This window comes from Lontra canadensis, unplaced genomic scaffold (genome assembly GCF_010015895.1).
Source record: "Lontra canadensis isolate GAN:19392208 unplaced genomic scaffold, GSC_riverotter_1.0 scaffold50, whole genome shotgun sequence".
Taxonomy (NCBI): Eukaryota; Metazoa; Chordata; class Mammalia; order Carnivora; family Mustelidae; genus Lontra; species Lontra canadensis.
In genome coordinates this window covers 1,370,602-1,394,657 of record NW_022631044.1, presented here as the reverse complement: position 1 = coordinate 1,394,657, position 24,056 = coordinate 1,370,602, and the positions used below count along the sequence as shown (strand labels likewise).

At 44.7% G+C, this 24,056-nt stretch overlaps 1 protein-coding gene across 3 annotated transcripts in view; it reads right to left on the bottom strand.

Moving 5' to 3' along the window:
• The window catches only part of EXOC6B (exocyst complex component 6B), a 607,587-nt gene that overhangs the window by 5,345 nt on the left and 578,186 nt on the right, over positions 1–24,056 (bottom strand). The window lies entirely within an intron of this gene.

Here is a 24,056-nt window from a genome sequence, read left to right as displayed (position 1 = left end):
CTTTGAGGTTAAAAGATGTGGGTTCAAGAACCAGGGGACGCCTGGGTGGCTCAGTGGGTTAAAAGCCTCTGCTTTCGGCTCAGGTCATGATCCCAGGGTCCTGGGATCGAGCCCCACATCAGGCTCTCTGCTTGGCAGGGAGCCTGCTTCCCTTCCTTTCTCTTTGCCTGCCTCTCTGTCACCTTGTGATCTCTGTCTGTCAAATAAACAAATAAAAATAAATAAAATCTTGGGAAAAAAAAAAAAAAGAACCAGTTTCCTGAATTGCTGCATTGACTTTGCCCAAGTTGCTCAACGGATACCCTGAGATACACTGAGAAAATATATATCTTGGTCTCTGGCCCTCATTACCAACAAACAAAATTACAAACCCTTGTAATTTCCCAAGTGATAAGAATACTAGGAACATCTCTTGTCCTAATATTGGCCTGTGACCCCTGTTCTTGATACCTATCTCTTCAAAAGCATGTGATTTCCTGGGTGGCACGAGTGTCTTTTGTTCTAATGAGGTGATCCTGGGTGGGATCCCGGATAAGGGTTGGAAAGATCAAGCCATGATTAGAAGCTTGGAATTTTCGGTCCCACCACCCATTCTCTTGAGAAGGGAGAAAAGCTGAAAATAGGGTTCACAATTCATCGTGCCCATGTGGTGACATTTCCATAAAATCCCTGAAGTACAGGGTTTGGAGAGCTTCCGGGTTGGCGAACGCGTGGAAATTTGGAGAGTGGTGTGCCTAGAGAGAGCACGGGAGCTCCTTCACGCCCTTTTCCCCAGACCTTGCTCCACGCATCTCTCCCACCTGGTTCCTGAGTTATAGCCTTTTCCAATAAACCTGTGATCTAGTAAGTAAGATGTTTTCTGACTTCTGGGAGCTGTTCCAGCAATTCAGCGAACCTGAGGAGGGGATCAGGGAACCTCCATCTGCAACAGGTGGTCAGAAGCCCAGGTGGATAGCCAGGTGGCTGGTGTCTCAACTGGGGGGAGGGTCTTGTGGAACCGAGCCCTTAACCTGTGTGAGTGGATGCTGTCTGCATGTAAACAGTGTCAGAATTGAGTCAAATTGTAGGACATCCAGCTGGTGTCGCAGGGAACTGCTTGATGTGGGGAAAAATGTCCACGCATTTGGTGACCAGAAGTGTCAGAAATGAAATGTTTCATGTGGGTAATAAAGGAGACTTGGGGGAGAAACACAGTAGGGAAGAACGGAGTTTTTCCCTACGTAGAAAGCGAAGAACTGAGTTTTTCCTTTATACATCGACATATACACATGCCTCTAGTATGTAAACAGGACACAGAAACAACACAGAAACACGGAACTAAGGCATGAACGGATAGCGTCGCATTACATGAGGCCATCTGTGTTGCATCTGTGTGAACACTGGCTGAGTAGATGAAAACAAGGGCCACAGTAGGTCAGGACTCAAAAATGGGCTTAAGTCCATGCTTGAGGGCACAGAGCCTGGCACTGTCGGGAGTGTCTGAGAAGAATGCCACGGAGTTAGGAGTGCCAAGAACTAGATGGGTCTAAGAAGATAATGAGAGCACTCTGAGGGTAGACTGAGTTCTGAGTCTGGGGGTGATCCTGACTTAGAGAAACTTAAAAGAATTTTGTCAAAGGCTTTGGTTTCCAGCTGGATTTAGCCTAAGGTTATCACTCTAACAAAATACTTGAAAACTGTACCTGAGTAAAACTAATAAAGAAATCGGTGCATTTCAAAGGCAGTTGTGACGAAAGGGAAACTGTTGGCTGCCCTCTGTAAGCTTCCAGAGGGGGTGAAGTCCTGTTCTCACATTGCTGCATAGGCAGAGGGCCCCTAAGCAATCTTTTTGGTAATGAGATACATGTAAAGGCTTTTGGGACTCAAGACATGTCCCTGCTTCTCCCTTTCCAAGCAGTAACTGCTGACAGAGATGAGTGGGTGGCCATCTCTCTGTGCAGAACAAAGACCAGAGAGGCCTAGAGTCAAATCCAATGCCAGAGCCTGGGCTCCAGGCACACCTTCTTCCCCTGTCTGTCTTCACTGTGCAGCTGGGCAAACAGGCACTGTGGGCCTTGCCCTGCTTGGCCAAGCCTCCTCTTCCAACCATTCTTTTAGAATAGTTGTTATAAACCTCCTCAGGCAGGACAGGAATTGGCTGACATCCTAAGCCTAAAACTGAGAAAAGCCCCTATCCCCTCAGCCAAGAAAGGGGCGTTACAGATGAGAGGAGACAGGGAGAGAGCAGACATGTCGGTTGGTCTAGGCTGGCCTGGCCCCAGAGGGCCGTCTCAGGCCTCTTTCAGGTCAGGCCTATTTTAGTTGGCAAGTAAAAGGCCTTCTACCACTTCCTTTCACTGCCCCCAAGGCCTCACAGAGCTCTGCTTGAGGAGAGAATTTTCCCTGACTTCCCATTCTCACTGTGGTGGTTCTGTGCTGTAGTGTCCGAAGACCACGTGAGACAATTCTCTTTCCCTGTTCCTAGGAGTGCGAGAGACACTCGGGGTGTCCTTGGTTCTGCGCAGTCCTCCCACTACTGTGCTTTACAAACACAATTATGCCTTTCCCTCAAATCCCAGGAGAAAATTATGAAAAAAGATAGCATTCTTTTAATTAAAATTTCTTCTCGGAAAAAGGTGAAAAACCTGGGGGTACCCCCAGCAGGGAGTGAATACCAAAAAAAATAGATGAATAACAAGTTGAATTGGAAGATTCGGAAAACCCAATTTCCTAAAAGTTATTCTAGGTATTTTCAGGTGTGCACACGCACGCGCACATTTGATGAAACTACCTTCTCTATTAACGAATTCCTAATTTCTGTGATGGAATTAGTGGTATGCGTATTTTCTGATTTATCGCAAAGAATGCCATGTCCTTCTGGCTGCTGACACCTGGGAAAATCACCAGTGGGGTGTGGAGGGAGGTTCATGATTTAGCTCCTTGGTTTTCTTTTTTTTTCTTCCTGCCCAAGTCTCTCAATGCCAGTATCGAGCCTAAAAGCTCTGGGACGATGAACTTAAAAACTTAATCCCACTCTGGGCACGAAAACTACACAGCTCTATTAAGCTCAACAAGTCTGAGCCTGTTGATCACAGTCTGGATCTGTGTTGCTTTCCGTGGTCCCTACAGAGGCTGGTGCCCAGATCTTCTGGCTGCCCTTGAGAGAGATGGACATAGACTACTAGAGTCTGGGGAGCACTCAACCAAGTCAGCGGCATGGGGCATGGTTCCGCTGGATTCCACGGAACAGTGTTAGGAGGCCAGGAGACCCGCAGGCCAGCACTGATCAACAGCACCGATTCCACACCAACTCGCAATGGTGAGTTCGCCCCTCCGAGCCTGGACTTCCACATACAATGGCCCTCTTGGGGCTCAGTGAAGACTCTCTCAGGGATGCAAAACATTTGGTCACCACTAGTGAGCTCATTCTTCTTAATTTCTAAGATTTTTCGTTTGGAACTAATTTCAAACTTATCCCAAGGTTGCAAGAATAAGCAGAGAATAAAGAACATCATATGCCTTCCTCCCACACCCATCATCAACATTTCACACCATATGCTCCAGCCTTCGTGTGCTCCTTCTCTCTTTACACACATGGGCACACAAGAGCTTCCTTTTCTGAGTCGCTTGAGAGGAACTTGAGTGTACCATGGCCCTCTATTCCCAAGTACTTCAGCATTCCCAAGTATCAGGGATATTCTCTTGCATAACCATAGTAGTTTCCAACTGCAGAGAATTTAATACTGACATGGTCCGTATTCTAATTTTAGAAATTGAGCCAATAATGTCCTGTATATAGACTTCGGCTTGGGTTTTGTTCCAATATATCATATCGCTTAGGATGCGGTATTACATTTAATTGTCTTCTGTTAAGTCTCCTTTAATCTGGACTATTTCCACAGCCTTTCTTATATTGACATTTTTGAAGAACAGAGTCCCCTGCCACCTTTTTCCCCACTCAGTTTTGTTTTTTTCTAGTGCTTTTTCATACTTAGATTTAAGACCTGCCCTTCTGGCCGGAATTCTACCTCAGTGCTGCTGTGTACTCCTCAGAGGAACCCTGTCTGGAGGTGTACACTGTTTATTTGTCTCTCCTTGGTGGTATTAATTTTGAGCACTCCGTCAAGATGTCATCTGATCTCTCCCTGACAAGGTATTGTGTTTTCCTTTGCAACTAGTAAGCAACTGAAGACACAGTTTAAGACCATGTGAATATACAGCTCCCGATTAAAATTTCCCCTCAGCTTTAGCGTCCATCGAAGATTCTCGTCGGCTTCAGCTTCACTGTCGTGGTTGCAAACAGATGGCATTCCAACTCCACTCTTCCTTGCACATTTATCACTTGTTACTCAGCATTTCTCCCCCATTAACTTACGTATTTATTTATGGCATGGACTCATTGGCTCCCATTTTCTCAATGGCTTATAGTCATTACTCTACCTAATTCATTATTTTGGTGCTCAAATTGTCCCTGATTTGACAAGTGGGAACCCTTCTGAGCTGGAGCCTGTGTCCTTATGCCCCATATACTTTCTGAGGACATGCTTCCTTTCCGACATAATTAGGTGTTTCAGGCTTGTCTTGCATCGACCATGCCCCAGCCATTTCTCTGAGGAGCTCTGGTTTCTTTTAGTGGTAATGTTATAGAGACCAGGATTTGGGGGCTAGGTGTGGCCATTGCTCCTGGAGCGTCTTTGTTCATTGCTACTGGGGGGGCAAACCGTGGGAAGTTAAGCCCGTTCAGTGCACGGTGCTAGGAAACACATGCATGTAAACATACACATACATATGTGAGCACACGCACATACACTTGTTGTACATGGGTGTAAGCATGTACACATTCATGCTTTAGAAATGACGAGTTTATACCAACACCTCCAATTCTAATCATTCTCCCAGAGTTCTTTCTTGCCTTCCTCCATTCTGTATTTGTGCGTGCTTTCTTCCACAGCAGGTAACCTGGCTCTCAAGAGCGTCATCTCAGTTACTAATTTGCTCAGGCCTGGAAGATATCTAAATAGGTTCGGAACTGTTTGTAGAGGCCACGATAGAAAAAAATGCACAGTTTTTCCCTCCCAACTTAAGACTTGAGTGTACAATCCAACACCATGTTTCTAAGTCACTTGGGCTCATTCTTAATTCTCCCTTCAGTGTAGTTATGGTATTCAGCTAAATAAATGGGTTCATTTGTGTCCACTCGCTTTTAGTTTTAGGCTCCTCCCTCCCATCCTTGTTAATTTCTTAAATATGCAGGACATTAACATGCTTCCAAAAGTCAACTCAGAGAAGCATTGTTCCCTCCCTTGCAGTATCTCTTTTACCCCAATCCCTTCCATGGCTCACGGGTAACCAGCTCCCTTGGTTTTGGATTTGTCCTCCTTACACTTCTATTTGTGAAGAAAGGCAGAGGCACCCATGCTCTCTTATTTCTCTTTCTTTCTTTCACAGAAAGTAGCCCATTATATATGCACTTTAAGAACTCTTACCTCTTGATGTTCAGAAGTAGGTGGTAGATGGAGGAGAAGAAAGGGGGGTCGGGTTGGAAGACTGAAGTTAAGATCACTTCCACAATCTTTATGATCTGAACATCACCTTGCAACTTTTACCATATCCTCATGCTTTGTGTTCTTATTTACTTAACATTTTTTTCTTTGTTATCAATTCATGTTTGGATCTTAAGAAACATGTAAAAAGAACACCTGACGTCACTATCACAGATGGGAAACCACTCCTATTTCCATAAATGGAAGATATTCCAAATACTAGCACCACCAGGAGGTGTTGCCCCTGCCACAAAGACTAAAATGGAATGGCTTAGGTCGTGCTTTCACCTTTCATGGTACCTCTAGGTGTTATCTAAACCTGCATCGTGACTACCGGAATGCCTTCTGTACCTCCAGTCTTTCGTCCACCCTATGTTTCGGGTTTAGGCTGTGACTTTTAGCCAAGAGTTCAGGGAAGCCTGTGTGACTGGAACAGAGTTAAGTGACCTGTGTGTACCAAGGAGCACGCAGGACAGAAATTTTAGCCAAGCGTCAGTCTTATTATGAGAGACGATCAGTGTATGCATGACTTCTGTGTGCTGGGCTGGTCAAGAAGGGCCAGAGCCAAGGGTCTGCTTTGGCTGGTGAGGCCTACCTAGCAAGCCTGGCTGGGCTGGGAAACTTGTTAACACAACCACAAGGGTAGTTCACTTTGCTCACAATCAGGTATCCTCATTAGAGTGTTTCTCTATAGTTGGCTTTTGGGGAGTTCTTACTTCTGCATTAGAACACTGTTACAATTTCCGATTCTGCATGGGATGTCTTCTGATAGGATTTACAGAACCACACTTTTGGGCTGCACTATGCTCATTCTATTTATATTTAAGAGGGGTTTTTTTCCCCTTTTTAAAAAAAATTATTTTTAAGCAATCTCTACACACAGCATGGGGCTCAAATTTACAATCCCAAGATCAAGAGTTGTATGCTCTACTGACTGAGCCATCCAGGTGCCCCTATAGTTCTTAAAATTATAAAAATTATAACCTACTAACATTTAAAAAGCTCACATGAAGTAACCTCTTCTAACATTTACTCAAAGGATTTGAAATAGTAATAATAAAACACATTTGCTTGTCTCAGACGTTCTCAATGAAGATGCAAGCCCATGGAATGCGGCAAATATTTTTAAAGCATCCACCATGTGCAAAGAACAGGACTGGGCCTTCCAAGTGCCATTAAAGGAAACGGTTTACCTTCATAGAGGAGAATAAAAGAAAAGCAAGAATAACTGTAATCCAAGCCAAATCAGTGAAATGCTATATTACATGACATACTGACAATTACTCCTTTTGAACTATCAACTGAACATTTTGCAAAATTTTTACTTATCACAAAATTTAAAATTTAAATTTAGGACAAAATTTAAACAAATTGTGGTGCAAACCACAACTCACCCACTCTCTTTCTCCACGTGCTTCAAGTTTAATGCCTTAAAGGTGGTGGGAATCATCTCAGTGATATTAAATGCCAGTTAGACTTATATCACGGTCATAGAGTTCAATATGGAAATGTGCTTGCATTTTATTAACACCAGTGTCAGATTTTTAAAAACTTTTTCTTTTGAAATAATTTTAGGCTTATGTAAAAGTTGCAAAAATAGTTTAGATAGATAGTCCCTCTGTACCATTCACCCACCCTCTCAAATGTTCACCATTGCTATGGTATAATGATCAGAACCAAGAAATTAACATTGGCACAATACTAGTATCTAAACTACGACTTTATTCTGCTTTCACTAGATTTTCCACTAATGTCCTTTTTCTTTTTTTTAAATTTTTTATTTATTTTCAGCTTAACAGTATTCATTGTTCTTGCACCACACCCAGTGCTCCATGCAATCTGTGCCCTCCCTAATACCCACCACCTGGTTCCCCCAACCTCCCACCCCCTGTCCCTTCAAAACCCTCAGGTTGTTTTTCAGAGTCCATAGTCTCTCATGGTTCACCTCCCCTTCCAACTTCTCTCAACTCCCTTCTCCTCTTCATCTCCCCTTGTCCTCCATGTTATTTGTTATGCTCCACAAATAAGTGAAACCATATGATAATTGACTCTCTCTGCTTGACTTATTTCACTCAGCATAATCTCTTCCAGTCCCGTCCATGTTGCTACAAAAGCTGGGTATTCATCCTTTCTGATAGAGGCATAATACTCCATAGTGTATATGGACCACATCTTTGTTATCCATTCGTCCGTTGAAGGGCATCTTGGTTCTTTCCACAGTTTGGCAACCGTGTCCATTGCTGCTATAAACATTGGGGTACAGATGGCCCTTCTTTTCACTACATCTGTATCTTTGGGGTAAATACCCAGTAGTGCAATGGCAGGGTGATAGGGAAGCTCTATTTTTAATTTCTTGAGGAATCTCCACACTGTTCTCCAAAGTGGCTGCACCAACTTGCATTCCCACCAACACTGTAAGAGGGTTCCCCTTTCTCCGCAACCTCTCCCAACACATGTTGTTTCCTGTCTTGCTAATTTTGGCCATTCTAACTGGTGTAAGGTGGTATCTCAATGTGGTTTTAATTTGAATCTCCCTGATGGCTAGTGACAATGAACATTTTTTCATGTGTCTGATAGCCTAGAACTCATACAGCAATTCAGTAACGTGGCAGGATACAAAGTCAATGTACAGAAATCAGTGGCTTTCTTATACACTTACAATGAAAATACAGAAAGGGAAATTAGAGAATCGATTCCATTTACTATAGCACCAAGAACCATAAGATACCTGGGAATAAACCTAACCAAAGAGGTAAAGGATCTGTACTCAAGGAACTAGAGAACACTCATGAAAGAAACTGAAGAAGACACAAAAAGATGGAAGACCATTCCATGCTCTTGGATCGGAAGAATAAACATTGTTAAAATGTCTATACTGCCTAGAGCAATCTATACTTTTAATGCCATTCCGATCAAAATTCCACCGGTATTTTTCAAAGAGCTGGAGCAAATAATCCTAAAATTTGTATGGAATCAGAAGAGACACCGAATCCCTAAGGAAATGTTGAAAAACAAAAATAAAACTGGCGGCATCACGTTACCAGATTTCAAGCTTTACTACAAAGCTGTGATCACCAAGACAGTATGGTACTGGCATAAAAATAGACACATAGACCAGTGGAACAGAGTAGAGAGCCCAGATATGGACCCTCAACTCTATGGTCAAATAATCTTCGACAAAATAGGAAAATTTACAGTGGAAAAAAAAAAAAGACAGTCTCTTCAATAATGTCCTTTTTCTGATCCATTCTTGGATCCCGCCTTGAACTTATTCGTCATGTCTCCTTTGTCTCTTCCAATATGTCACAGTTCCTTTTCTAATCGTTCAAGACCTTGATACTTATGAACAGTGTACCTTTGGTCTTTTATTTTATTGACTGTCCCTCAATTTGGGTCTGCCCAATATTTTCTATGGTTAGACTGAATCAGTAGTTCTTAGCCAAGGGGGAGCTTACTTCCAAAGGGACATCTGGCGATGCTTGGAGACATTTTTGGTTGTAAAGAGTCTGGGGGTAGAGGGGGTGTTGGTGGTGATGCTGCTCTAGTGGGCAGAAGCCAGGGATGCTGTTAAACATCCTACAATGCTCAGGACAGCCCTCATGACAAAGAATTACACAACCCAAAATGTCGTTAGTGTTGAGGTTATGCATTTTCTTGCAAGAATACTACAGAAGTGATACCATGCCCTGTTCAGTGCGTCAACATCAGATCCACAGCAAAGTTACTATTTTCACCTTTGGAATTCATATACTCCTGGAGGGAGCTCTACTTTGAGGCTATGCAAATATCCTGTTTCCCCTCCAACTTTTGTCCACCAACTTTAATATCCATTGCCAGATCCTGCCTGCAACAATATTGACGGTGGTGGCTGACTAGTTCTCTCATTCCTTTGGTAGTTATTAACTGGAATTCTTCTGTGAGGAAAAGTACTGTCCTTTCACCTCCATTTTTTATTGATCCAATTATTTATATCAGTATTACCTCATGAATATTTATTTTATTTCCCAGGTTATAATCTACTACGATCATTATTCGTATTTTTTTTTCAAATTGTTCCAGTTTTGATCAGTAGGAATTCCTGCAGATTTATTCCCCAGTGTATTTTCGGCCGGTCCTACCTTTTTCTGAACACTTGCTTACTTTCTGGCACGAAGACATTGCCAGCTCATCTTGTACCTTCCCTGCCCCTGCTCTGCAGTCAGTCACTTTTCCAAGAAGCTCTGGTTTCTTTTACCGAAGAATGGTTTTTAGAAGCCAAGATCTGGCAATTAGCACACTCATTTCTACTAGGGTGTTACTGCTTTGAGGGTATCTCAGTGGATAGAGCTAAGAGATCTCTGTGTGTTTACTAATTTGCGTGTCATCTATATTTATTTCTGTAACTATTTATGTATCTGTATTAAAATCATGAGTTCCTCTCTGATGTCTCCAATTGCAGTCCCAGCACCACAGGGTTCATGCTAGCCTTTCCCTCTTTCCTCCTTTATTACTTCTTTCTCCGACAGTGAGGAACCTGGCTCTCATTATCTAGAATATATTTTACTTATTTGTTCAATCCTAGCAGAAATTTTGGAATTGCTAATCCATGCTCCTGTGAGAAGCAAATTTACTAACTAGAGCGTACTATTTTTTTGTTCTTTTTGTCCTTAGGCTTATAATTTCCTCTCAAAATACTGGTTTTTAAATTACTTGGGTTAGTTCTTTTCTTCCTTATTCCTTTCAGTGTGGTTATATTATTCTTTCATAATTCAGTTAGACTTATTTTTCACTGCTTATGTTCCATTTTGGATTCCTCCCACATTCCGGTTGACTTTTATTATTTATTTATTTGGGGGAATGAGTCAGAGCCATATAAAATTGTATGCAGAAGAATGGCTCCCTCCTCATCCCAACTAACCTGTTCTAGTTTCTCCACTTCTTTCTACATCTTTCTAGCCACCTATTGCATGTACCCAGTTTCGCTTCTGGTTTATCCTTCTTTTATTACTTTTGTATAAATGAGAATATACATGGGCATTTTCTTATATCCTTTTCTTTCTCACTTGAAGGATAACATACCACAGATACTCTTCTGTGCTTTGCTTTTTTCACATAATGATGTGTCCTAGAACTCTCTCCCTAAATGCTAATTTCTTACTAATGATCATATTCTTGACGTATTCATATAAATGCTATTTTTGTAAACCCAGGTAAGTCATTTTTTAAGGAACAGGCCAGACATTATGTTTGGGGGCATTTCATTATTAAACTGGTGGCATAGGAGAGTTTTCAGTACTCACCGAGTAGGACATACTGATAAATAATGTGGCTACTTCGATCAAAAGCACTCAACCGATCACTAATGAGGCTTCGACTGCAAACAGTTATCTGTCCGTGTTATTTATCAGAAGAGGACAACTCAAGTAGTGTAGTAGTTGATGTGACACTTTACAAGCCACACAGGTTAACAAAAACTGTAAATTATATCATTACTGGTTATTATACAAAAATATGTCCAAGTGGGAAAGGACAGGACAAGGAAAGACATTTGAATCATGTTATACCAAGCAGCTACTATAATGGACTCTCTCTCTTTCTCTCTCTCTTTGCCTCCTGTATGACTTTTAATCTATATAACTTTTATTTATTTATTTTTTAAAAGATTTTATTTATGTATTTGTCAGAGAGAGAGAGTGAGAGTGAGCACAAGCAGGGAGAGCAGCAGGCAGACGGAGAAGCACACTCCCGGCAGAGTAGGGAGCCTGATGCAGGACTCGATCCTGGAACCCTGGAATCATGACCCAAGCTGAAGGCAGACGCCTAACTGACTGAGTTACCCAGGCGTCCCTCAATATGACTTTTAATTAGAGCTTTGGCAGTTCTAAAGTTGTCTCTACTATATTTCTTAGTTATTTCAGAACACGCCCATGGTTTAATAGGATTCAAATTAAAATTCTGATATCTTGGGGGATGTGGTGGGGAGGACCAAGACCCGGAAAGGAGAGGCAAGTTGCTGAAAATCATGGGATAAACATGTGGTAGAGATGGCTTAATAGCTTACATTCCCCAAGATGCCACAGGTGTTTATTTTTAAAAATCCTCATTGGTCCAGGGATGCCTAGGTGGCTCAGTCGGTTGAGCGTTCAACTGTGGATTTCGGCTCAGATCACGATTTCAGGGTCGTGAGCTCAGTCTCCATGTTGGGTGTGGAGCCTGCTTAAGATTCTCTCTTTTCCCTTCCCCTGTCCCCATGCACGTGTGAGCACACATGCAGGCTCTCTCTCTAAAAAAAAAAAAAAAAAAGAAAAGAAAAAAATGTCCTCCCTGATCCAGGCTCTGGGTTGGGTTCTTGGCTGAAGCTAGGTCAAACTTCTAAACAAACTTTCTTTTTTGCAGGGTAACTGAGAAATACTAGAAAAATCCAAATGACTCAAAGTGAAAACTAGTCCAAGGCCACAGGGTGAGTTAACTAGACAGAGCACAGATAGCATCGTTATAGCAGAACAAATGCCAACTTCCAGAAAAGGTTTTTGGAATGAGATTTTAGGATAAAGGAGGGCCCTGTTAATCTTTGTTAGTTCGTACCAACATATATGCTTCTCTAGCAGAAAGTGTACAAGTATTTCAAATGGATGAGTTATGCATGGGTAAAGGAATAGAAGGAAATCTTCAAGTAAGAATTATAGATTAATATTTAAGCAAACAACTCTGAGGGTGTCCCTGTGAGCGCACAGGCAGAAAGGGCTGCCCGAAGAACTCAGAAAATAGAGATGAAGAGACTGGAGAAGAGTGCCCTGCCTGTTCCCGCTACTGGACTAGTGCTTGTCACCCACACCAATTCATATCATGCCTACTCTTGGGGAAGAAAGCTTACATACTTTTTGCCTTCCTTTCTAATTTTGTGATCTGAGCCTCATCTCCCATGTAGATAGGGAGCTCGCCAAGGATGGGGATCATGTTTTCTCCTTCTGACTGCTCCACGGTGTGGATGAGCATAGGGCTAGATTCCTAGCAGTCACCAGAGATATGTTACGTGGAATTCAAATAGGGGAACTAACATTTTATAGGTACGATATTGGCTAGATGGTGCAACAGGCCTGTAATGTGTTTTGCACAGGAAACTTTCCAATGGACCAAACCCAAGGCCCTCTTGACCAGCACTAGAAGGGTGGCTGAATGAGGAAGAAGGAAACATCAAACAGGAGAGATAATTCCTGTCAAACGTGAGTGGGGACCCAGCCCTGGATATGTGGCTCCGAGGTTCCAGAGGAGAACCCCCATGACTACCGAATGGGAACTCGCAGCTGTTTGGCTCCAAAGTGACATGTGGGCTGGCTCCTAGTGGGCAGTGTGGGGCCTACCCCGCATTAAGGAGAGCCTCCTCTTTCTAGAATGTCTGCAAAGATTCCACGGGAGTAAAGGATCGTAGGAGCTAAGGTACACACAGACAGACACAGTTACAAAGACACAATGACGACAGCCATACCTCTTTCCCCCGGGGGTGCTTTTCTTTACATGTTTTCTCTTGAACAGGCACACTGAGTCTTGTAGAGAATTGTGCTCCCAAAGCAGGTGTGTCTGTGAAGTAAACTTGCGGTACAAAACCCTGAATTTGTACTTTATATATATCCCAGAAGAATTTCTTGGGTTAAAGAGGAGAGACTACAAAACGAGTCCATATAAGTTACTCTTCTGAGACATTTAACATATAATCTCACTGACAAAATTCTCAATACGCCACCTCTTCAGAACATGGACGCTATATCAGAGTAAATTTACTCAAAAGAATAGGAACATACAGAACACTAAGCCAGGCAGTTTCTTTTGTCTGTTCCCTGACTTGGACAGGATGAAACCAACTGCAATATTATACAGTATTTTTCATAATCACTGATTCACAGGTGCCTTTTAGGAGGCAGGTTAACACAGCAAAAAAGAGCCTCAGGCTGGGGGTTCCCTGACTGACCATGTGACCTCAGATAGGCCACTCAATCTGGTTTCTCCTTCTGGTGATGGAATCAGAACAGCTCCTATCAACAGCCGAGGCCAGATCAAGAGAGAGGAGCATGGAATTGACTACTGGTCCCTTCGTGTTCACTGCCCAAGATCTCCCTCAATTCCCTGGCCCTGACTGAAATCTGGGCAAACGGAGGAAAGAGAAAGCGGGAATGATTTTAACAAACATAAACTGAGTACCAACAATGTATCAGGCACTCTTTTGAAAGGGTAATCAGATATCTCCAGGCTGACAAGTCATAGATACAGAATGATGGGAGCCTCTAAGGGGTACGCTAACAGAGAGGACAGAAAGTTCAGGAGAAGGGCATCTAAGCCAGAGCCAGGTAGGTGGGGACTGCCTTAGAAGTAAGCAGGACAAATGAGCAAGTGATAAATGGCGTCATATGCTTAGCTAAGGAGACTGAATTTTAGCCTCGAGCCTTCTCTCCTTGTTTTCATCAAAGCTGCTATCTGCTCTCTTCTAGATCATGGGATGGAAAACTACAGTCACCACTTGTTTATGTAAATAAAGTTTTATTGGAACACAGCCATGCTCATTGGTTAATGATCTAGGACTGTGTAGGCCTTAATAGCTCAGTTAAGTAGTTGTGACAGACCAAAGGCTTGAAAACCCTAAAATATTCTCTATCCAGTCTTTTATAGACAAAGTTCGCCTTCAGATCCAGGCCAGGGAGGGCAGTGTGCTCTGAAATTTTCTCAGACGTGAGATGATATTAAACACCTAAATTAAAGAAAAGACAGAAAGAAACTGGCTTCGTGGAAATCCTTTCGATTGTAATGAGGGGGCAAAAAACTTTATTATCTTAACATCTGGCATCAGAATTCTTTTAAGGCAGAAAAATGGGTTTGTGTCTCACTTTGTAAGGAGAGGGAAGGAATTTGTTCCACTGGCTCTCGAGAGGCAGGGAGCTGATCTGAAGAGGGGGATTTCACCAACCCGTGTAAGAAGGGCCAAGAGGGAAGTTCCTACTGGTATTACGACCCCAAATGACTTTGAAGAGCTGGGATGTCTGATAAGTGACTGTTCTAAAGCTGTTTGCTGTGTAGTATGGGATATAAATCTCTCTTAACAAGCCATGTCCTCAATCCTAATCTTTGGTCAAATCAACTCTGTTCTCAATTGCTTGAGTGGATGGGTTATTTATTTCTTGGCGGAACTCAAAGAGGCTGAGTTTCACACCACAATCTGCACAACTGCGCCATGGAAATGGGAGCCCAGGAAAGAAGACTGGAGGTTTCTAGCGATTCACAGAAATCTGAAGAAGACTGCAGGATTTTCCACAGGCCAAGGAACTGGAGTGGGGAGAGGCACCGAGTTTTTCTGGATCTCTACAGGCTAAAGGGACCTGGCTTATACCTGAGTTTTACCACAGTGGCCACTCAAGAGGCTTCTTGGGCCTTCCAGAAAGATCTGACCTCCTGCTCTTTTTTTTTTTTTTTTTTTTTTTGCCCCCTGGTTGAGTGAGGGGAGGAGAAGGGGCCAGTAGTGACCGTGAGGTCCCCCACTCTCCCGCCAGCCCAGCTGCCAGGCACGGGGCAGGGGGAGGGGGAGGCATCATTAAGCTCTTTATCAGAGACCCACTGCACATCAGCAGCTTCTCCTGAAAGGGAACGTCACTCTGAGAAATATTTATATGCCTCATAAATGTGGGTTTATAGGTTTGCTATCTAAACTCTTCACCTCTGAGACTACCTTGGTGAAGAGAAAAAGAAAGCCAGGGAGGCTTAAGCCTTTCCCATTGTCATCAGCTCGTGCCTGGGGGGAGACTCCCAAATAAAAAGTGCCAACACCAAGCAACCTTTGTCAGAGACCGTCCTGTAAGGCCATTTCTCATGGATGACAGCATCTGTCCTGCTGCAGGGGCAGAAGGAAAACCTACTATCAGGCTCGATCACAACCATACTGTACATCCATGTTCCAGGAGAGGACAGGAAGCCTTTGCCACGGGCTGACAGACTTGCCCCTGGTCGGGGTGGGGAAGGCAGGCGGGTGTGGGCTTTGGATGGAGCTGCTGCCCCAGATATGGTGGGAGAAGGAGCCACGAGCCATGGGCCGGTGGTCTCTCTCCTTCAGCATACTGTGATTTGTTCGAGGTTCTTAGGTAAGTGGATTAGGACCCATACAGTTGAGTTTTTATGTAAACACCCTCCCTCTCTGGCCCAAATGAGTAAGTGGTTTAAAGCTGCACCCCCTGCAAGGGTACTCTGGACTGAAGGTTTAACATTAACAGGGTGAATATAAGCAAACACCAAGGAAATGGCAGGGCTCACCAGTCTCTGTCCTGTGCAAGCTCTTCGCATCCACATTCTAAAGTAAACACGGTGATGAGCTAATCAGGTTTGATAAAGCAGCCCTCCAAATTTGACATTATTAAAGAGGCTATTTAACATAGGATCTGCATCCCCTATTGTAAATAATGAACTTGACTCAGCCTAAGTACATATTGTGCCTTGAAATATTAATGACAGGAATGAGAGTGTACACTCACATGGGCTTACGCACAAGCCGACTTCCGAAGGTAATGATGGGGAGGGGTGCGGTAGGTGTGGGATTCTCCTTTTGTAGATATTCAGCATCTAATTGTAATAAATTGTTCACAAATTGTTATATACACAAATATAAGGGGTGAGTCCTTAAGACTTTTTGCCAGGAGTGGCAGCCAATCAAAAAAGTTTGGAGACACTGGTTAGGTCACCTGCAGGAAACACTCTCTACCCAACATCCATAATGACAATGGTCTGGGCTTTCTTATAAACAGATAAATTAAGAAATTTTAGTTGTAAAAAATTACTTCTTGCCTTATATGAGTCATTACAAATTACAGCCCGGGAACTTTATGGTAGGCATAAAAAATAGAATTAACACTATAGGGCAGTAAAGCTGGGAATGTCCTGATACCCTGGGCAAGTTTAGAATACACTAGAATCTCAATGGTCTGGGAAACATGCTTGGGTCTGGACAAAAGGCTTGGCCTAGAGAGCCAACTTCTGAAGACCCTTAGTGCAATCAGATACGCATTTGGTTAATACCTATTTCATCCTGGGGTTGAGGGGCAGGAGATGGAATAAAATTACCACTCAGAGTCCACTGCCAAATTGTAGAAGTAACCAACAGACCAAGCAAAGAAGCACGAGAAAAGTGATTCTCAACCACCAAGGGGTCCTTTCTGTTTGTTTTCCCTCTAGAAACTCCAAATTTCAGAGAGTTCTTCTGCCTTCCAAAGACTGTGTTAAGTAAACATTAGTTCCTACGAAGGACACAGTCCTGGTCCTCTTGGGGTTGGTATTTGTTATTTCCCTTGTCTTTAAATTTCTTTCTTTCCATTCAATTCTATTTTCCTAGTTATAGTAATGTATCATTTTAATGAGCCACCTCAAGACCATTTTGGAAATAGATGGGATTAAATAAATTTGATAAAAATTGCTAGTGAGCATGGTACGGGCCCTTGAGAGCCAAATGAAGGGCCCAGAGAGTGAGTACAATATGTGCTCAGAGCAAGGGAAGATGGGCACAGTTTAGACAGAGAAGAGAGAATTTCAAACAAGAGATTAATGGATACCACGGTGCAGAAATGGGAGTAGATGAGACTTGTTTAAAGGCAGAAGAAACTGGACATTTCTTGAATACTTACTATGTGACAGATACTGGGCTGGGCATCTTACCTATTTCATTGAATCCCCAGGAAAACAGCCTGGACGGGTAGGTATCTCATTTTACAGAGGAAGAAATGAAGGCCCCCAAAGGTTAAAAGAAGGGGTCAAAAGGAACATTATTCAGAAAGTGATAGAGTCAGGACTCGGAGGCAGGGCAGTGTGATTCCCGAGACGGGGCGCTTCTCTTCATTCTCTTTTGGGCCTCTCTGCATGGCCCACTGGTGTACAACCTGGCTGAGCAGAGGTGTCCCATAAAGGAGTAGCAGTGGGAAGACTGAAGAGGTAGTAGACTATTGACAGTGTAAGGATTTAAGAAAATTTTTTTCTATTCCAAGGAGAGTGGTAATATTTCATTAGCAATCTATTCTCTGGATCAGTAGCCTCAAGGAGAATGTTTTCAGGCAGGAAGATGTGAGGTGAAGAGGACCTGGGCTAGGACAGCAGCAGCAGGACAGCAGAGAAAAGGTTGGCCTCGTATCAGATCCGACGGGAGGATGGGAGGCTGATGGATTGTTGCAAGGAGGCAGGGAAGACTCAACCATGAGCAAGAGGCAGTTTTCAAAATCCATTTCCCCGGGGACCAGGCAAGCAATACAAGCGGACAAATCAGGCAGGTGGCCCCATGACTGTTCTCATTCCCAACAAAAGCAGCTGAATAAATATGGCTCCAGGTTCTCGCACCTATCTTTTGCTTCAACTCTGCAGGAGGTAGAGAGATATGTCTTGCCTTTTGCATTGTCTTGGCTCCCATGAATTTTGTAGACAGGGAGGAAGGGTGGCCGGAGGCCCACAGCAGGTCCAATGTGACCAGAATCAGTTACGGCTCACGAAACAGTGAAACCTTAGAATTACTGAACTCCACCGCAAATATCCTCCCTCTTCTATCAGAATCTCCTTCTAAAATTGTCCTCATGTCAGAAACTATCACGATATTACTTCTCAGAATTCTCATTCGAGGGAGGAACAATTTTTGCTGGAATTCGGCCTGGCATTTCATAAAAACAGTCTGGACACCCAACTTTTTCAGTTTGTTCTGTGTTATCTCTTGGCTGGTAACACACCTTTCTTGATCCTGCTTTCCTTTGCTAGCTTTAAATGTATTCCTTTGCCTTGTGAGGGGTTTTCAGATTCCAAAGTAGAAGATAGAAGGACAGCATTAGAGCCTGGCTGTGTCACCAGCAGTCAGTCCTACTGCCAAGCGCGACTCCTCTCGAGATAACTTTTACCGACTACCAATGGCCATCAGTGTCCCTTCCCGCTCTAAATTCGTAATCTGGAGAATTCGTTATTAGGACGTACATAGCTATGGGACACAGAGAGTCGTTCTCATCACTTAGCAGGGATGAGGCTGCTAAAGTGGAAGACTGGGAGGAATTGCGGAGAACAGCACCGCTCCTTCACCTCACAGAGGAGGAAATTGAGGTCCAGAAAGATTCATGATAATGTGCAGAAGCCACCATGAATGGGGCTGGGGTTAGAACAGAAGTATGTGACTTGTAGCCCACTCTTCTTTCTACTACGAGCAGCAATTCAATCAGCTGGTGGAGAACCAGAGTCCCTGAGACCAGAATACAAGTCAGACGCACAGAGAGGTGGAGAAGGAAAGGGAGGGTTTTTTTTTTATTTAAAAAAAGTAAAACAAGAATATAAAATCTATTATACCCCTAGTGAACAGATTTGTCTACTTTACTTTCAATCCTCCTTTGTTTTAAAGGACTGAAACATTGTAAGCGAAGGTGAAATCCCCCTTCCCTTCCTCCGTCCCTTTTGCCTGTCTGATTTTGTTATGCATCCCCTACAGGATTTTTATGCTTTTGATAGAAAAACAATATTTGGTAAGGTTTTGTGCTCTAGTTTACATACACGATATTGTAGGCAATGTTCACAATTTGCCTTTTTTCACTCAATATTATGTTTTCAAGATCTCTCCATGTTGATCCGTGGAAACCTAGTTCATTGGTTCTACCTGCCAAATGGCATCCTCCACGCTGGAAATAGACTTAAATATACTACGATGTACTTTATCGACTCAGTGATGGGAATTTGTATGATTGTGTGTCCAGCTGACCGGGGAGTCTCCCAAGGGGAGCATTTGCCTGTACCCAGGAAGTGGCAGCATGCTAGGCAAGCATGCTGAGATCTTTAAACGACCGGCCGTATCTGCAATGGCGTACAAAAGGCCACGTAGTGGGCCCACTTCAGAAATACCCCGGCATTCGATACCACAGCAAGCAGCACAGAGAGAACTCGTATGACCGGTCTAGGCCAAGATTCTCAATGAAATAATTCTTCTTGGGAAAGAGCATGCAGAAGAATAAAGAAAGAGGAACAGTAAAGCTGAGGTCATTAAGCCCACTCTGACCAGAATTAAGATAAACACAAAATATTTCCTGTCTGAATAGTGAGCACAGAAAGTTACATCTCCATTTCGGAGTCTCCGGGAATGGAGCACGAAGTCCCTGTAGGATTTTCAAGGGGATCTGAGGTGGACCGGGGGCGGCAGAGAAGGACCAGCTCTGCTTCTATAGCTCCTGTCCTCTAGTTCCCAGAACGGGAAGAGACGCTCCGAAATCTTCCAAAAAGCACCCAAGTGCCCATTAGTTAGTGTGCGAATTGGGTGGAAGGAGACATGAGGAGAAGAAAGAAGCCTCCTTGGGGGGAGTTAGGTATCATTCCTGGGGGTCCCAGGATGGAGAGATTACTTCTCCCACTCTGCACAGACAAGCTTGGTCTTCCAATTCCTTGTCTGACCACAGCAACAAGGCCTTTCGTCTGCAATGGCCTGGGAGCCTTTAGCCAACACGAGGTCCTTGTTTTCATCTCCCCTGGGTCAGAGTCAGGCTTGTCACGGCGCTCTTGAATCTGTATAGGTTTCTGATTCATTTTCTCAATCAGTTACGTGCCTTTGTTAAGAACCTGCTCCAATTTATTACATAAGGGTAGGAAGAAAGATAGAGTCAGTGAAAGCACTTGGAAATTTCGCAGTGTTATTATACTTACTAGCACTATTATCACAGGGAGTATTATCATTCAAAGAGATTTTTAAAAAAGCAACTAAACATTACCCTTTGTGAACTTTAAAGCAATCAAACTTATCGGCCTTTTTGCTTCAATGTTGTCAACTAGAGCCCCTGGTGCTCTTCCAAGCTACAACTCCCCTGTCCTGACCCCAGAGCCACCGTATCCATACTCTCTGCGAGCCGGGGCAGGGGACAGTCTCCAGTTTAGCATTTGTCCCTGTGGCTTGCTCCTGGGAGCAGAGTTCCTGTGGGGGGACCTTAAACAAGGGCCAGATTATAAGCTGTGGTTTTTTTTTTAGAGGGGACCACCCACAGTTTACATGCCACGATCGAGCTGGGGGAAAAACAATTTATCCTTTCACCTGAGATCTCTCCCACGTCTACCAAAAAATCCCCCCAAAGGAGGTACCATGGGGTACTGGCAAATCACCACCATCTGGTCACCCAGCCCCATTCCTCACCTGAGGGCATGCTCTGTAGCAGCGAAAGAGTCCCACACTTGCCCCTGTCCCCTCTACGGATCTAAAGGTTAGAAACTCTACAATGCTGGGCTTGGGGCAGGGGGCGAGCTGGGGAATCTCCAGACACAAAGTCAAGTGTAGGGCAGGGCCGAGTCCGCCCCCAGTCGTTCTGCGTTCTGCCTGGGAGCTTTGTACAGCTCAGGGTTTCCGCAGGCCTGTCTTCCTCCTGGGCCACCAGGCAAGACACCGACCTCTCTCCAAGGTGGACAGAATAACAGCTACCCTGGGAAAGTGCTCAGCACAGTGCCTGGCATGTAGTAAGTGCTCAGTAACTGCTAGTGATGAGGCAGAGAAGGTGGGGGATGACGGAGACGAAGGAGGATGAGGAGGACTAGGGGGAAGAGAAAAGGACAGGCCCAGCAACCTATTTCGGCCTTCACAACTCCACCCGCGCTGCTCTCTGATTTGGAATACCTGCCCCTTTCTCTTTGTCCAATCCAGATCCTTCCCTTTCTAAAGAGATCCTTAAGAAGAAGCCCTTTTTTTTTTTTTAAGTGTTCAATGATTCATTAGTTGCGTATAACACCCAGTGCTCATCCCTCCTGTGTCCTCCTTAAAAAAAAAAAAAAAAAAAAAAGTAGAAGTGGCAGCCTTCTTCAATCGAACCAGGCATGGCTTCTCACTGGGTAGTATCACAGCCCCTCTTAAACTCCTAATCATTCTACTGGTCTTGCCTCCTCGGGGAGATCCTAAGTTTAAGGGCAGGATCTAGCTTTTCTCTGCCTTCACCTGGCACAGGTCTTGTCCTACATTAACTATGAAAAGCTCAGGGCTGAGGAGAGTCATGGAAGCTCCTATTTCCTGGGCTCAGAGTGGTACAGAGCAAAGCACAAAGGGAATTCCATAGCTCAAGGCTGTCTTCCTGGCTGCTCCGTACGCCTGGACTGTCTCTACCGCCCCACACGGTTAACATGGCCCTGTGTGGGGTGAAGGGGGGAAAAGTCCACCTTCTCTAAATATTCCTCGAATGAGTAAGGGATTCTAGAAGCTGGTTTGAGAGGTCACACTTGCCACAGCTAGTTCCCTAAGCAATCATTCCTGCTCTGGCTGCTGGAGTACTAATTACATCCCACATTTCCAAGAGGGCTGCCGAGGTACAGTGGAGGCATGTTCCCAGAGCATGCCTGCACCGGTCCAGAGGCTCTGGACTGCCAAGAAATTGGGTTATAGCAAATCAGAGTTGCTCGAAATCATCAAGTGGCCACTGCTCTGTAACCTGTGGAAGCCCAGGCTGTGGGCCCCCCTCCTGTTCATACTAAGTGACTCTGGAAGCTTCTGGAATTCTCTGGCCCAGAAGCATCTCTGCAAATGGGATGTCCCACTAAAGCACAGCTGGACAATTGAGGGCAACTTGGGACAGGCTTCCGTCCCCGAACGGTCTTCAGCTTTGTCTGGATACCAGCAAAGTCCCTCTCCTTCACCCCCTTACCTCGTAGGCCAGATCAAAGGGGCTCGCACGTCTCAGCCTGGAAGCACCTTACAGGCTTGTCCAGGTTTACTTTCTCGAGTGTTTAGACTGTTTGGTGGAGCAGAAAACATAAATGTGTGCTGACTGACGGCTGTGAGACAGTGTCTCGGGAGGCCTGGGTCCCGGGGCCCTGAATGCATCAGAGCAAGCACGTTTGCCTGAGGTCTTCCTTCGGGCCTCCCCTGGGGTCCCTGCAGCTCTTGGGGGCACCCGGGCTGCCTCCACAAGGCGCTGATCTCTGCCTTTCTGTGGGTGTTTCTTCATGCTCTCCAAAAGGCAGAGAATGGGTGGAAAGGCTCAGCCACAGGATATTGGACTGTTTACAGTTGGCCAGGCCAAGATTAGCGTGAGCACAACATATGCCAAGTTCATTGGAAGTTACATTTTCCCTTTGTTTACACATTAAAAGGGAGAAGACCAGAAGGAAAAAAAAAAAAAAAAAGCAGGTGACCTCCTGTTAACCTCACTCGTCTGCGAGAGGCTGCTGCCCTCACCTCTGAATGAACTTTCAGATTATCTCAGACAAGATTCACCTTGCGCTGAACTTGTACGCCTGCTCTGAAGCCCCCAGTCACGTAGCTGTGATTAAACATTACAGAGTGGCCATAAATTTACAGAAGTATTATTGTGGCTTGCTTTCCTCTTTCTTCTTTGGGAGAGGAAGAGAGCAATGGGTTTAGGGTGGGGGGAGCTCAAAAAGGGGAAACTCGTCGTCAAACAAACAGTTCCTTTTCACAGCTCGGAACAAAAGAGAACACATTGCATAGGTGTCCCAGAAAGAAGGGCAAAGAAATTTGGCCCTGGGAGAGAAATTAAAGCTCCAGAAGACTTCTAAAGCCCCAAACTCAACAAAATGGCCGAGGTGTCCCCAGTCCCATTGCCAGGCAATCTCAACGTCTGCAGGTGAAGCAACGAACATGTTCTGCCCTCGCTCCTGCCTCTTCTTGAAGGGTATCCCTGCCTGGGAGAGAGAGGCGCCCTCCCCGGGGTTGGCCGCAGGGTGTGGGGCAGGCTGACGGGGTGGCTGGTGGGGGAAAGATGGCTGCGGGAAAGCCTGGTTCATTTTGTTCTTTGAGCAGCTATGAGAGATGAGGACGGCCTAACATCTGGGATATTTAAATGGAGACTGGACAAAGACTAGACCGTATTCGAAGGAAACACCCTGTAGCTATGCCCAGGAGACTGACCAGATGACTTCAGAACATTTCTTTCTATGATGCACTGTTTTATGCTGAAAGTAGGGGGGGAAATGGATGTTCCACTGAAGTAACGTTTGCTGAAACCTTCTAGGATCCCAAAGCCAAGATACGCCTGCACAAGGCCTGTGCCGCCCCTTAAACAATGAGACCTCTATAACCAGAAAAGGCCACGGAGTGCTCTATTTGATCCAAAAGAATTGTAAAAAGTGGTCAGGAAGCCCAGACTGAGGTGATAGGCTCTGGCCAGCAGAGTCACCTTTGGAAAGGAACCGTTCGGTCTCTGGTTACCCTATGGCAGGGACAGGGGCGCTAAAGAGGCTCATTGTTTCTCCAGTTGGCAAGGCCTCGTCCAGAAAAGCAGCAAAGCACGGGGTCCCTCCAATGAGGAAAGCAGCCGAGGGCTTAGCTCGGCTTCTGCTCTCACGAATCGGAATCAGCCAGGAGTCAGACAACAGCCTTTAGGACTGCTCAGGCGTTCCCTCTGACACGCAGAACCGAGCTGGGAAGAGAAGAGGCCACAGAGCCGGGACGGTACTGGGGACAGTTAAGTCTGGCAAAGGAATTCTGAAGGCGACCTCTGGTCCCGGGGCCCACCAGCATTCAAAGCTCTGCTCAGGACTTAGCGAAGGGAGAGAACAGGTGCTTGTTCTCCCTGCGAGTTCCGTGTGTGGCGG